At 40.6% G+C, this 14,675-nt stretch overlaps 1 long non-coding RNA gene across 1 annotated transcript; it reads right to left on the reverse strand.

Moving 5' to 3' along the window:
- Nucleotides 1-1,072: 1,072 nt before the first annotated feature.
- LOC308671962 lies at nucleotides 1,073-14,559 on the reverse strand. Its single transcript, XR_014027313.1, has 4 exons — nucleotides 14,112-14,559; nucleotides 8,962-9,087; nucleotides 7,882-8,082; nucleotides 1,073-6,255 (listed from the first exon to the last, which is right to left on the reverse strand). It is a non-coding gene; the product is annotated as an uncharacterized lncRNA (long non-coding RNA).
- Nucleotides 14,560-14,675: the final 116 nt, after the last annotated feature.

The raw sequence follows: 14,675 nt of genomic DNA on the forward strand, positions 1-14,675 counted from the left end.
AAAGTTAACAGCACTGGAAAAAAATGACTTCTGACTGTTTTTCAGCCTTATGACCATTACAGGGTCCCCATAGTCACATGATCAAAATTTGGACACTTAGCAACTGGCTCGTATTTATGACAGTTGCAGTGTCCTGGGGTCATGTGATCACCTGTTGTGACCTTCTGACAAGCAAAGTCAATGGGGAAGCCTGATTCACTTAACAACTGTGTTACTAACTTAGCAACTGCAGTGATTCACTTAACTGTGGCTAGAAAGATCGTAAAATGAGGCAAAATTCACTGAACTTGCTTAGTAATGGAAATATTGGGCTCAATTGTGGTTGTAAGTTCAGGACTGCCTATACCAGGGGTCTTCAAACTTGGCCCTTTTATGACTTGTGGACTTCAACTCCCAGAATTCCTCAGCCAGCTTTGCTGGCTGAGGAATTCTGGGAGTTGAAGTCCACAAGTCATAAAAGGGCCAAGTTTGAAGACCCCTGGCCTATACATATACAACCCAGGCAGGCAATATTCGCATGCATAATGGACAATATTTTTAGGAATTTATCAGGTTATTCAGGATTGACCTGTATTGAATGATTAGACAAGTACAATCATACAAGATGAAAGTTTAGCAAGAAATGCAGAATGATTAAGTATCAAGGAAGTTCCTTCTTTCCTTCCTTAGAAATCTCTTTGGAAGAATTAGTGAAATACCAGCCTAAATGTCTGGTATCCATGGGAAGAAGTAATCAGAATTTTATAGCATGTCTTTAAGAACTTAAAGTAGCTAGGAAAAAAAGTTTTTTAAGATGAAACAGAGATTCTTTAGTATTTATTGTCACAGAATTTCACTTACAAAAATGCATTTATCTTCAGCCTCTCACATGTTCTTATATATACTTGCTTAAACATTTATGGAATAAACTGAAGTAAGTTACATCCATTGTTTTATCCGTACATATATCTATATACTGTCTATATTGAATATAGATAGATAGACATACACACACACACACACACACACACACACACACACACACACACACACAAACATATATATATAAGAGAGATGGGTGTGTGTGTGTGTGTGTGTGTGTGTGTGTGTGTGTGTAAAGGATTGATATCCTAGTTCATTCTATAAATGTTTAAGCAAGAGTCTTTGCATTGATGTTGAAGCTGGACCACGTTCTTTGTATTATGAATATCAAATAACTTTTTTTTTAGTTTTCAGCCTTCATTGTGAAGACCTTTGCACTGATCTGATTCTTTCTCTGCCACTTTCCCTTTCTTTTTCACCCTCACTGCCCTTGGCTCTTTTTGCTCTCACTGCCACTTAATCCAACCACCTGTGGTGACTTATGCAATTTTCTGACAGCCAGGTCACAGATGCCCATTAAGCAAATCACACGGGCTGCCACAGTCCATCACGTGAAGGGCAAAGTGGCCAACTGAGGCTGGAGAGAGGAGCAGCAGAGTAGGATGTACTGTAGGAACCCAAGGGAAACTGTCCGGATTAAATGTATAAATACTTGAGGAACTGCATCACTTTAGGTGCAGTCTCAAAGTAGTTCAGAGACCAGGGGAGCTTGAATAAAGCAGTGTTTTGCCGCTGTTTTAGGCAACTTCAAAGGGCACAATCTCTGGAAAAGGCACAAAGTTTAAGCAGTTATAAACAAGTCCAGGTACTCCTTGACTTACAACTGCAACTGAGCCCAGAATTTCTGTTGCTAAGCAAGACAATTGTTAAGTTTTATTTTATGACCTTTCTTGCCACTGTTGTTAAGTGAATCACTGCAGTTGTTAAGTTAGCAACATGGTTGTAAGAGTGAATCTGGCTAGCCCATTGACTTTGTTTGTCAGAAGGTCGCAAAATGTGATCACATGACCCCGGGACACTGCAACCATCATAAATTTCGATCACATGACCATGGGCATGCTGCAACAGTCATAAGTCTGAAAAATGGTCATAAATCTCTTTTTGTCCAATGCTGCTGTAACTTCAGTCACTAAATGAATGGCTGTAAGTCGAAGTCTACCCATACTGCTTTTACACTCTGAAGTGCCTTAGAACACCATCCTAAAGTGTTGCATGATTGTGACCCTAAACTTCATTGCAACAGCCTGAATTCTGGACAATGTATGAATAGTGAGTTTCTTCTGAATTCCAGACAGATACAATTAATTTAAATTTCTGTTTCATTCTTTAAACACTGCCTATATTTGAATGCATTAAATATGTTAAATTCGGAATATATAGTCTAGACCAAGGGTAGTCAACCTTGGCTCTTATGACTTGTGGACTTCAACTCCCAGAATTCCTGAGCCAGCATGGCTGACTCAAGAATTCTGGGAGTTGAAGTCAACGAGTCATAAAAGAGCCAAGGTTGACTACCCCTGGTCTAGACCTAACTGAAAGTCAGTTCATTGAAAGCCTAAATTCCATTTCTGCCACTTGAACACCATAGTGTCAGCTCCCACCCCACCCCAAATTGTGATAATATAATTTTGTTTATTTGCCTTGTGCTAAAAACCCAACAAACTATAAAGCTGAGTATTACATATGGTTGTCCAGAAATAAGTCCCACTGAATCCAGCTTTAGTTGCTTTTATATAAACATGCACAGAATGGCTAGATTTATATATTTTATTAGACCATTTCTCACAATGAGAGGTTACTGAATAAGACATAATGGCTTGTTTATATATTCTGCCTAAATCAAAATCAAACAATCAATTGAGGTCAATTGGTTAGAAGCCTATCGCTGTAGCAGTATTTCTCAATTTTGGCCATTTTACATTTTTAGCATGCTGGCTGGGGAAATCTGGGAATTAAATTCCATATGTCATAAAATAGCCCAGGTTGAGAATGTGATGGGTTCAAAGTCACCCAGCCACTTTCCATACCTAAGGCAGGACTAGAACTCACATTCTAGGCTAGTCCCTTAACCATTGCGCCAAACTGGTATCCTTGGTACCCTTGCAATTAACAAACGAATAGAATAACAGACTTGGAAGGGACCTTGAAGGTCTTCTAGTCTGCTCCCTGCTCAGGCAGGATACCATTTCAGACAAATGGTTGTTCAATCTCTTCTTAAAAACTTCCAATGTTGGAACATTCACAACTTTTGGAGGCAAATCGTTCCACTGGTTAATTGTTCTCACTGTCAGGAAATTCTTCCTTAGTTCTAGGTTGCTTCTCTCCTTCCTTAGTTTCCATCCATTGCTTCTTGTCCTGCCTTCGGGTGCTTTGGAGAATAGCTTGACTCAGTGGTGGGATTCAAATATGCGAACAACCGGTTCTCTGTTTGGATGCCGTTTCCGGAAATCCGTTCTGGGCCTGGGCAACAAAAAATTAGCTACCAGTTCTGCCAAACTGGTGCGAACCAGCTGAATCCCACCACTGGCATGACTTCTTTGTGGTAACCCCTGAGATGTTGGAACACTGCTATCACGTCACCCCTCGACCTTCTTTTCAGTAAACTAGACATACCCAATCCCAGCAACCGTTCTTTATATGTTATAGCCTTGAGTCCCCTAATCATCTTTGTTGCTCTTCTCTGCACTCTTTCTAGGGTCTCAACATCTTTTTTACATCGTGGTGACCAAAACTGGATGCAGCATTCCAAGTGTTGATGTAGCAATTGTGATGAGTCTGTTTTGGTATGTCTTGATGCTGCTGCTATCATTGGCACTTTTAAATAATGGCCTTCAATAAATATTAATCACTGGCTAGGTTTCTATAGAATGGGTTGTTTGTCTTGGCTTTCTTTCTGAAGCTGGTAACAACCTATATCTTATGCAAGACCCAAACAGGTGCTGTCTTCTCCCCAAGGAATTTGTATACCTTAATTCTCCATTCAATTTGCTCTCCTTGCTCCTGGGTGTTTTCAGTCTGTTTAGTCACAGCCGTATTTCAGCTCCTTTGTAGATTAGCTCTCTTCATTCTTTCCAAAGTTTCACAGCATCACCAAATGTTTCCAGGTTTAAAACGCTTCTCTTGCCTGATCTCATCAACCCAGCGTGCTCTTTTCCAGTCTCATTTTTAACAGTCCCAGCCATTCCTAGCCTAACAGATGTTTTGAAGGTAATTGGATCACATGATGTGATCAAAATAAGACATGACACAACATGACCAGAATGGGAATCACAGACCACATTAAGGCATGAAGAAATACTGTTAAAAGTAACAAACGTCAGCCTGTGATGCAAAGGCAGCCTGTAGCTTGATAACCAAACATCTTAAGTGGGTTATGTAGACAAAGTCTTAGATAAGGGTCCTTTAAATCCTACACCCAGAGTGTTTCAAATCTGCTGCCCTTTAAAACTTCAGCATAAATGATTAATATTTGTTTATTAATATTTATATGTGATTAATGTGATTAACAGTGATTAATATTTATATGTTACTTATATGTAAGGGTGTAGTTCTATACATATATTGTATATAGTATGTTTGAATGTGTGTACACTTTGAGAGCAACTACATTTCATTTTTAACATGTGCCATTGTGCCCACAGTAAAAAAATGTCTGTCTGTCTGTCTGTCTGTCTGTCTGTCTGTCTGTCTGTCTGTCTGTCTGTCTGTCTGTCTATCTATCTATCTATCTATCTATCTATCTATCTATCTATCTATCTATCTATCTATCTACAAATAGTAGAAGTTCCTTTTTCCAACCATCCCCTTACTATGGACATGGACATAATACCTTGGACATAATACCAGAACACTTCCAAAAGTTATCACTGAGTTAATCATGCCAGATTAGTATTTCTCAACCTTGGCAACTTTTAAGATATCTGGACTTCAACTCCCAGAATTTCCTAGCCAACGTGCTCCTTGGCCTCTTGGCTGGGCATTTATTCAGAAACTGGCCTGAGGCAAGCCAATGGTTTTTCTCATTGATATGGTTCGCCCAAAAGCTTAAGCCACAAACCCTACATATTAACCCTACATAAGATCCACTTGTTTCTGGCTTAGTCTCTGGTATGTACCTATGTGACTGAGACCTTATACAAACCTAACCAGTGGGATTTATTCAAATGATGACTTCTTTGTTTTGTGTGGAGGCAGTCATAACATGCTTTATTTAGCTCAGCTTAGTCAGTGATATGAATCCAGTCACCATGGTTTACAGATCAGAGCACCCAGCCCTTCTGACTCAATGATTTAAAAAAGGCTGGTTTGGATATGAGATATGATTTCAGAGTCATATAAATAGGTGAGGTTCACCCATTTCATTATATTATAATATTTCTTTGGCTTGGGCCTTCATATGTTCTACAAAGTCATCCGCTGTAAACCATAGCTTAAAATGTGGGAGCTCTGCCAACTGTGGTTTTCCAAATACATCATACAACCCTGCCCCTCTCCCACTGATCTTCTTATCTCCAGGCTACGTTTAACCTAGCCAAATGTTCCACAAAGGGTCCCATTCTCAAGACCTTTAGGGTCTTCCTGTTCAGTCCTCAAAATGATTTTTCTTTTATTGTTTCCTACCTTTTGAAATAAATGGCCCAGGAAGTGGGAGTTTCTAGAGAAACAAAAAAAAGTAGGAAAAAGCATTTAAGATTTTCCTGCAATGAATGAGGTTAAGTATCAATCCTTGTGATTATTTAAATTGCTGGACTCTCCTTTGGATGGGGATTCCCTGTGTGTATGGAGCAAACAGAACTACTCCTGTTACCCAAATCTACCACTGGATATGTTCCAGTTTGTTCCAGTTTCTTAATATTTGCACACTACACTAGAGATAGCAATATCTGTGAGGTTGGGAGGCACAACTCAGCCTCCCAACCACCTGGAGAGCTGTAGGAAACCATCTAGAAAGTGTTTGATATCACAAGAAGGGGCACAATAATTATTTTCAGATCAGTGAAAAAGGGAGCGATAGCCCTCCGAACCCCAACCTTAATCTTTTTCCCCAAACAGTCTAAAATCATGTTTTCATAGCCAGCTTTTTTGTTGCTGAATTTTGATAGTATAATCCGATCACACTATCCCAGAGTGGAACAGTGACTGGTAAAGTCTTGCCATTTCATCTAGCTTTACTACAGATACTCCATGTTACAACCATTTGTTTAGTGACCGTTCAGAGTTGCAAAAGCAGTGAAAACTTATGACTGGTGTTGTTGTTTTTTACCCTTATCACCACTGCAGCATTCCCATGGTCAAGTGATCAAAATTCAGTGCTTGGCAACTGGCATGTAACTATAACAGTTGCAGAGTCCCGGGATCACGTGATCACCATTGCTAACCTTCCCCAGCTGGTTTCTGACAAAGTCAATGGCAGAAAACAGATTTGTTTAATGATTGCATGGTTCTGTTAACTGCAGTGATTTGGGTACCAACTATAGCAAAAAAAAGGTCACAAAATGGGACACAACTCACATAACAACTGCCTTGCTTAGCAACAGAAATTTGGGGCTCAACTGTGGTCGTAAGTCAAGGACTATCTGTACCTATCACCTGTACAACTCAGCACTTGCTTACTTCAGCTATCTGAGAACCAAACCTGGGCTACACACCCCAAACACATATTCCTTAATGTGGATGAAACTGCAGCATGTGCATATCTGGGAATTTTTGGCTGTGTATTCTGCAAGGCTGGGAACGTGCCTTCGTTGTCTTGCCACACGCACACATTTTATTGCAGAAGTAGCTGGGTATTGTAGTCTGCTTTCAAAGGCTGATTACATAAATGGCAAACATTTCTGGAGAAAGCTAATTAAGGGTTCCATAAAGCAGGAAGCTCCTTGTGCAAATCTCATGCTGAGAGTTGATAGGATCAGTGTAACCTGTTTTCTCTGAAAAGCACTAAGTCAGGGGTGTCAAACTCAATTTCATTGAGGGCCGCATCAGCATTGCGGTTGCCCTCAGGGGGCCAGGTGGGTGTGGCCTACTGGGTGGGTGTGGCTAGAGTGCGTATGGCCTACTGGGTGGGCATGGCCAGCTCTACATCGTTCGCATCAAGGGTGCCTATGGGGGCCTGGGCAGGAGTGGGACAGATCTGAGGGTCTCTGGCAGGAGGAGGGTCTCTGGGCCAGGGCCAAGGCAGCAGGGACCGTTCCCTCACTGTTTCCAGGATGGCTTCGCGGGCCGCATGAAACCACTTTGCGGGCCGGATCCGGCCCCCGGGCCTTGTGTTTGACATGTCTGCACTAAGTGAAGATGTGGGTTTTATGAGGAGATCCACTGAACCAGGGAAAGATCACTGAGCCAATTTGCTAGATAAAACTTAAAACGTGCTAAAAAATACCATGAAGGCAAGGTTCACAAAACACATGAAGCCGAAACCAAATTATATTATGGCTTAACTCTGTCTAAACCCCAGGAGCTCCTCTCAAATCAAGGGAAGTGTTTAGCTTTACCATATTGTTTTTATCTTGCCATATTGTGTATGAATACAAATAAAGCTAGACAATCAAATAGAGTTAGCTACTCTAGCCAGAAAAGAGAATACAGGTAGTCCTTGACCTACAACCATTTATTAGTGATGGGGAAAAGTGACTTTGATCATTGCAGCATCAAAATTCAGGCGCTTGACAACTGGCATGTGTCTATGATAGTTGCAGTGTCCCAGGGTCATGTGAACACCATTTGTAACCTTCCCAGCTGGCTTCTAAACTAGCTGCAGTGATTCGCTTAACAACGGTGGCAAAAAAAGTCATAAAATGGGGTGCAACTCACTTAACTGTCTTGCTTAGCAACACAAATGTTGGGCTTAATTGAGGCTGTAAGTCAAGGACTACCTGTATGCATATTAAGGGCCAAAGAAGAGAAAGAGATCAAGGTAAAATTGGTGGCTTGTAAATAAAAGGAGAAAAAGATCAAGGTAAACTTGGTGGCTTGTAATTTATATAGACAGATCCAGATTTAAAATTAGTAAGATGCTCTCACCCTAATGCTTTCCCCTAATGGGGAAATCTGTGCCAGGAAAGCTGTAGAACTACACTGCCTGTAATCCAGGCACTCATTGTGAGTACACACTACCAAAGCCAGTGCTGTTCTTCCCGAGGTATATTCTTCTTTAACAGGGATACGGACTGGACAGCTTTTCAAAGACAGAGCTGTTCTTTGTGAAGTAAGACCACGTAGCTCCTAAAACAGGAGAAATATACAGAGAGAAATGTAAACCAGTCTGAAGGGCTTCAACATTACGCAGCAAGCAGCTGTGGTAAACAACCAGCACAATGTATTTAAATCACTCCACTAAAATGCAACATATCATTATGACATCCCTGGAAACCACAGGTTTAAAAAAAGGAACTTCCTGGGTTGCTAGTTATTTACAGTCAAGGGACAAACGATCGAGGTTTTGCTATGTTCTTTTACAAACACATCACTATAAAAACCTGCCTACACAGGTTTTTCTGCAGAATTAGCAAACCTCTCTATAGTATATCCTATTCACACCCCTCCAGTGCTAAGTAATTAACTGCAGCGGACATTTCTTTGTTCTTCTTCAATCTTTCTGTTTAATTATTTTCAAGCCTAGGATGGTCTGTTTTTCTCACACGGCTGTTAAGCGATTCTGGAATCTCACACTTGGACTGCAACTTAATCTGTATCATAACACCTGCTGTACCAAGGAACTGCACCAAGACTGCATAAAAAAAGTTCAATAAAACCAATGCAGAGTTGCCAGATAAACTAAAATTTCTCTCACTATCTTCATTATGCAGTAAAATCAAGAGGCATTTTATATCAAAGAGGGGACATCCAAAGAATGAATCAAGATACCCAGAATGTCTTCATCCCTGGCTGTTTTACTGTAGCTGAAGCTTTAGAGCACGGGTGTCAAACTTGCTGCATCATGTGACATGCTGTGACGTATTGCAACTTTTTTCGCATTGCCAGAGCTGGGGTGGGCGCAGCCTTCGCATGATGCAACCGGGCCGGCAGTTTGACACCCCTGTGAGAGTTAGAATTTCCTAATCACTGTTAGAAGTCAATAGCTAATTAGTCAAATTGTGTTACCTATTCTCTGAAAATTCCTCTCAGTCTCCACTTTCACAACAAAAAGGTGTGCTTCCATCCACCAAGCTTCAGTCAACATGGAAAATCCAAAGTAGGACATGTCTTGATCAACTTCCATTAATTACACTAGAAAACATGAGTGATGTGATGAGCAATTGGAGAGCAGCATACTTTGTAATCACATTATGTCAGCGCCTCTAACAGTTAGTCCTCGACTTGCATCCATAATGGGGACTAGAATTTATGTTGCTAGGCAAGGCTGTTGTTAAGTGAGTCATACCTGATTTTATGATATTTTTTGTCGTCACAATTGTTAAGTGAATCATTGCAGTTCTTAAGTGAATCATGCAGTCATTAAGCAAACCTGGATTTCCCCCCCCCCATTGACTTTGCTTGTTGGAATCCAGCTGGGAAGGTTGCAAATGGTGATCTTGTGACTCCAGGATGGTGCAACATGCTGTTTGCCAAGTGTCCAAATTTTGATTATATGACCCTGGCTGTGCTGTAATGGTTGTAAGCGTGAGGACTGGTTGTAAGTCACTTCTTTTGTTGCTGTTGCACCAAACAAACTCTTGCCAAGTGAATGATTGTAAATTAAGAACTGCTTATATTCCCAACGTAATTATTATGAAAAACAAATAAGTCTGCCCGCTTAGAATAAAAGGGTTGGAAGGGATCTCAGATTAATCTAGGCAGCACAGCTCCTGACACATATATGCCAGGGGTCTTCAAACTTGGCCCTTTTATGACTTGTGGACTTCAACTCTCAGAATTCCTCAGCCAGCTCCCATTCTGGGAGTTGAAGTCCACAAGTCATAAAAGGGCCAAGTTTGAAGACCCTTGATATATGCCATGGTCACATTTTTTTTCCTCATTTTTAGTTGCCATTTTGCATATTTCCCAAGAAACTCAGTTTGAGGGTCCTTTTATTCAAATGTTTCCAGTACTGTGGATAAAGATAAGAGGCTCAACGCTGCTATCCACCCTGAATGTGTGTGTCAAAAATAATATAACCCACATTAGAGAAACAGCAAAACCCATTAGAAAAATCATCTTGGTTTATCAAGGGAGCTAGATCACAACTCATCTTGGTCCTGCTGAAGAAGCCACATTTTCAACCCAGTTTTTCTTACTTGTTATTTCAGTGCAATCCCATCTTCTCAGCTCTGTGTTGTTAGAATAAATGTCAGAATGCCCTCAGTTTTTATCAGTGTGCCTCCCACACTGGAGAACATTTTCTATATAAGGGTTCATGGCCCCTAAAATCTTGGCACCAAAATTGGCAAGGCTTATTTTCAATAAAAAGAAGAAGACACTTAATGCTTCTAAGTGTGCTCCTTAATGTTCTAGGCTCACAAAGTGAATGTCCAATCAGGACAAATAGGTTTAAAGTCCCATTTCCTCCAGTGTATCCACTACATCACTGCCCAGTCCATGTGCCATCTATAGCTGCCAAAGCAAAAGTACAGCAGTTGGTCCCCCAAGATTATCCTTTCCTTGTCTATAAAGCTCTTAAATTCACATTTATATTTCAAATGACAAATAAAGTACCAATAAATGAGAATATTTGTAGCTCAGCGTTGAAATGAGGGGTCCTTGGTGCTGTCTGAGCTTGGTTGTTTTCTTATAGATGTTTCATACCCAAACTAGGTATTAGCAATGATGATGTTACCTAGTTTGGGTAATGAAACATCTGCAAGAAAACAACCAAGCTCAGACAGCACCAAGGACCCCGCATAGTATCATGGATAGCTATGTTTGGGTAATACTTCAGTTGTTTGGCATATAGAATGTTAAGTACCAAAAATAAGATCCTTACTAACCTTGAAGGCAATGTAAAGTACAGCTCTTAGCTCTTAAGTTTATTATCACTTACATGGTTGCTATACTAAGCAACAGCATGGACAAGCCAAGTGGTCTGGCTGTGCTTCAGAAGGACTGGTTCACACAACATTCTAAATTATATGATGAACCAGGTAGGAGAAAGCAAATGTCATTTTTCCCCTTTTTTAAAGGGCTACTGAAGCCTGATGTGATAAAATCCTAGAGGGGAGTAATGTTTTCAGACAGTTCTCAACTTTTCAAAACTTTGCAGATTGTAATGCTTGTACTTTGTCTTTTCAGAGGGATCTAAAACCAGGAAAAAATCATACAAAGAGAAATTGGCAGCTTTGCCACCAAATCTTGGCAGTCCAGGGTGAGAATGCTCTAGAAACTTTACAAATGAGGCTGTGACTGCATGTTGTCCAGCTTTTGAGTATTTTACTGAAACATGGACTTGGAGCTTTTAGGTTGTCAAGACCCACTCACTGGAGAATTACAAGCACTTAATGTTGACAGTTCAACAAACAACAACAGTTCAATAAGAGTTCAACAACTCTGTTGAGATCAGCAGACTGATTGCCACAATACCATTGAATCAAAAACAACAACAACCTACTCATGTAAAAGTAAAACTGAACAGTAAGATGTATAAAGAGTCTTGGCAAAAGCATTGCAAAGATAGAAGCACCACATTGAAGTCAAAGGCTAAGGGAGAAATGCACCATGCCACTATAACTAAGTTGAGTTTATGCCAATGTATCACACTCAGCTATAATTCTAAAAGAATGAAGCTGAAGACATATGAAAGAGAGCAATGGCTCTTCTCAGAAAAATCAGATGTATAAACATATTTTTATGCATCACCCAAAATTCACAACGTGGATTGTTTGGTTTGACATAGCATGGTGTATGAAACCAGTGCTTGTGGAGTTACTACTTTTGTCTTAGAAGGTTGTGTGAACTCTAATGTTGTGATTTATTCGATAAATAATGGTCAATCAACCTATACCTTAATGTGATATGTTATACAGCACTCCCAATCAATGAATGGTTCAAAAGCTTTAAATTGTATGTACAATGTATCGCACAAATGAACCCATCATCTCAATGGTCTCATAGTATTTACTCACTGAGTAAATAATAATTTACTCAATAATTTTTAAAAATATTCATTTAGTGTTATACTAAAGACATTTAGCAGCCCCTCCTACTCATAATTTATATATCTCAGCAGCATGCATCAGTAAACAGCAAGAACACTCCAAATTGAACAAAACATTTTAAAAAGCTAATATAACAGGCCAAGTTATATCCTGTAAGGTACACATACCCAATGTTGGGCATAACAAGCTCTTATGTTATGTATATGTAGGGGTGTAGGTCTATACATATGTTGAATATAGTATGTTTAGGTGTGTCATGTATGTGTTCATTTTGAGAGCAGAGAACTAAATTTCATTTTTGATGTGTGTCGTTGTGCCCACAGTAAAAAATGACAGTAAAGTTCATCTTATCTTTTATCTTATTCACCCAGCAGAATGGGCACAATTATTATCCTGGCCCAGTGCCTTGTAAGAAAAGCCAGGTCTTCATGATTCCACAAAAGCCTAATAGCAGCCATCCAAACCTCCAGTGGGGGGAGGGGGGACTTGTTCCAAAGTACAGGTACAGCAATAGAAAGGGCACATTGAGGTCTCGTTAGATAATACTGCTTGGGGGACTGGAGTATGCTCACCCTGTACAATCTAATGGAATGGACAGAATTATCCAGGTCTGTGCCACACAAGCATTATAAGTGATAAACAGTACTTTGACTTGCATCTGGAAGTCTATACGGAACCAGTACACCTTATGGAATAGTGGTGTTACATAGGTGTACTGATGTTTGCCCATTACTACTCATGCCCCTGCACCAGTTGCAGCAGCATCTGGATGATCTTCAAGGGCAGTTCCATGTATAGCATACTGCAGAATCGAAATGAAAGATAACCAAGATGTGAGTGGTTATGAGCAGGTCCTCTTAAAGTCTTAATCCAGAAAGAGAGGCAACTGGAACACAAGTTGGAGCCTTGTTGTTGTTGTTAGTTGCGAAGTTGTGTCCGACCCATTGTGACCCCATGGACAATGTTCCTCCAGGCCTTCCTGTTCTCTGCCATCTTCTGGAGTCCATTTAGGCTCATGCCTACTGCTTCAGTGACTCCATCCAGCCACCTCATTCTCTGTTGTCCCCTTCTTCTATTGCCCTCAATCTTTCCCAGCATTAGGCTCTTCTCCAGTGAGTCCTTCCTTCTCATTAGGTGGCCAAAGTATTTGAGTTTCCGCCTCAGGATCTGGCCTTCTAAAGAGCAATCAGGGTTGATCTCCTCTAGGACTGACCAGTTTGATCACCATGCAGTCCAAGGGACTGGCAGGAGTCTTCTCCAGCACCATAGCTTAAAGGCTTCAATTCTTTGGCACTCAGCCTTTCTTATGGTCTAACTTTCACAGCCATACGTTGCAACTGGGAAGACCATAGCATTGACTATACGCACTTTTGTTGGCAGGGTGATGTCTCTGCTTTTTAGTGTGCTCTCTAGATTTGCCATGGCTTTCCTCCCCAGGAGCAAACGTCTTTTAATTTCTTGGCTGCAGTCCCCGTCTGCGGTGATCTTGGAGCCCAGAAAAATAAAATCTGTCACTACCTCCATTTCTTCCCCATCTATTTGCCAAGAATTGAGAGGGCCGGATGTCATGATCTTGGTTTTCTTGATGTTTAGTTTCAACCCAACTTTTGCACTCTCCTTCTTCACTCGCAACAAGTGGCTCTTTAGTTCCTCTTCGCTTTCTGCCATTAGAGTGGTATCATCTGCTGGAGCCTTGTACTGCCTCCTAATCATCAAGCAAGAGTTGCAAGTCCAGGTGGACCTTCAGATTATATACAACTCTGAGTGGGCGAGTGAAGCCTCACCCAGTTTCAAATATGAAAAATCTCCAGATCTGGCCCAGCTGCTTCATCTTCCACAGGTTAAGCATTAAATCTACTGAAATTAACCAGCTCAACTACATTTTCCTTTAGCCCAGATTTAGTCCAATATGTACTAAAAAAAGGTATGGAATTATTAATATTGTTTCAATTCATCAGAATTGATTTAAGAAATCACAATTACATTGTAATGTTTCTCTTACGGGTTCACCAGCACAATACTAGCTGTAACAAGGAGCTGCAGTACTCAGTCACATTTCATATTGCATCTACAGTATATCCATAACCTTTAAATCACATCATCAGTTGTTGTTTTTTTCTATTTACAATGAACTGCATAAAATTAAAAGAAAATTGTTCATACTTCACCAACATATTTTATTTCATCCAATCTGCCCAAAGACCAATCTGACTTAAAATCATGGTTTGACTCCCATATATTCAATACTTGATTGAATTCTGAAAAAAAAATAAAGAAAAGAGTTCCTTTTAAACATATGTGCAGTATTGTCCCATGCTTTGGTCCACTCCCTTCTTTTATGTACAAGGTATTACGCATGCATAAAATATATTACAGGGACATCTCACGCCTCATCAGCTCCAGCACAGCGGACAAAAATCCAAATCGCCTTTCCTTTTAGGCAAGGCTACCTTTCATAGTCTCCAAATCCCTGATAGCCAATCACAGGCAGGATTCCCTTTGACGTCTGAACGTCTCCCCTTCATTCCAACTCCTCCTCTTCTCCGCCCATGCCCAGTCTAATAACCAAAGGGGCGGGTCGCCATCCCGAACTCCGCACCCCGCCCTCCTTTCGCACCCAATGGCATCGCGCTGAACTTCTAAAAGCTTGTCAACGATTGGTTCTCCAAGCCGAGCCAATCGCGTCGCCTGGCCGCCGTTGTATATAAAGCAACGCTGGGGCTGAGG

The sequence above is a fragment of the Vipera berus genome (genome assembly GCF_964194415.1).
Source record: "Vipera berus genome assembly, chromosome: 9".
Taxonomy (NCBI): Eukaryota; Metazoa; Chordata; class Lepidosauria; order Squamata; family Viperidae; genus Vipera; species Vipera berus.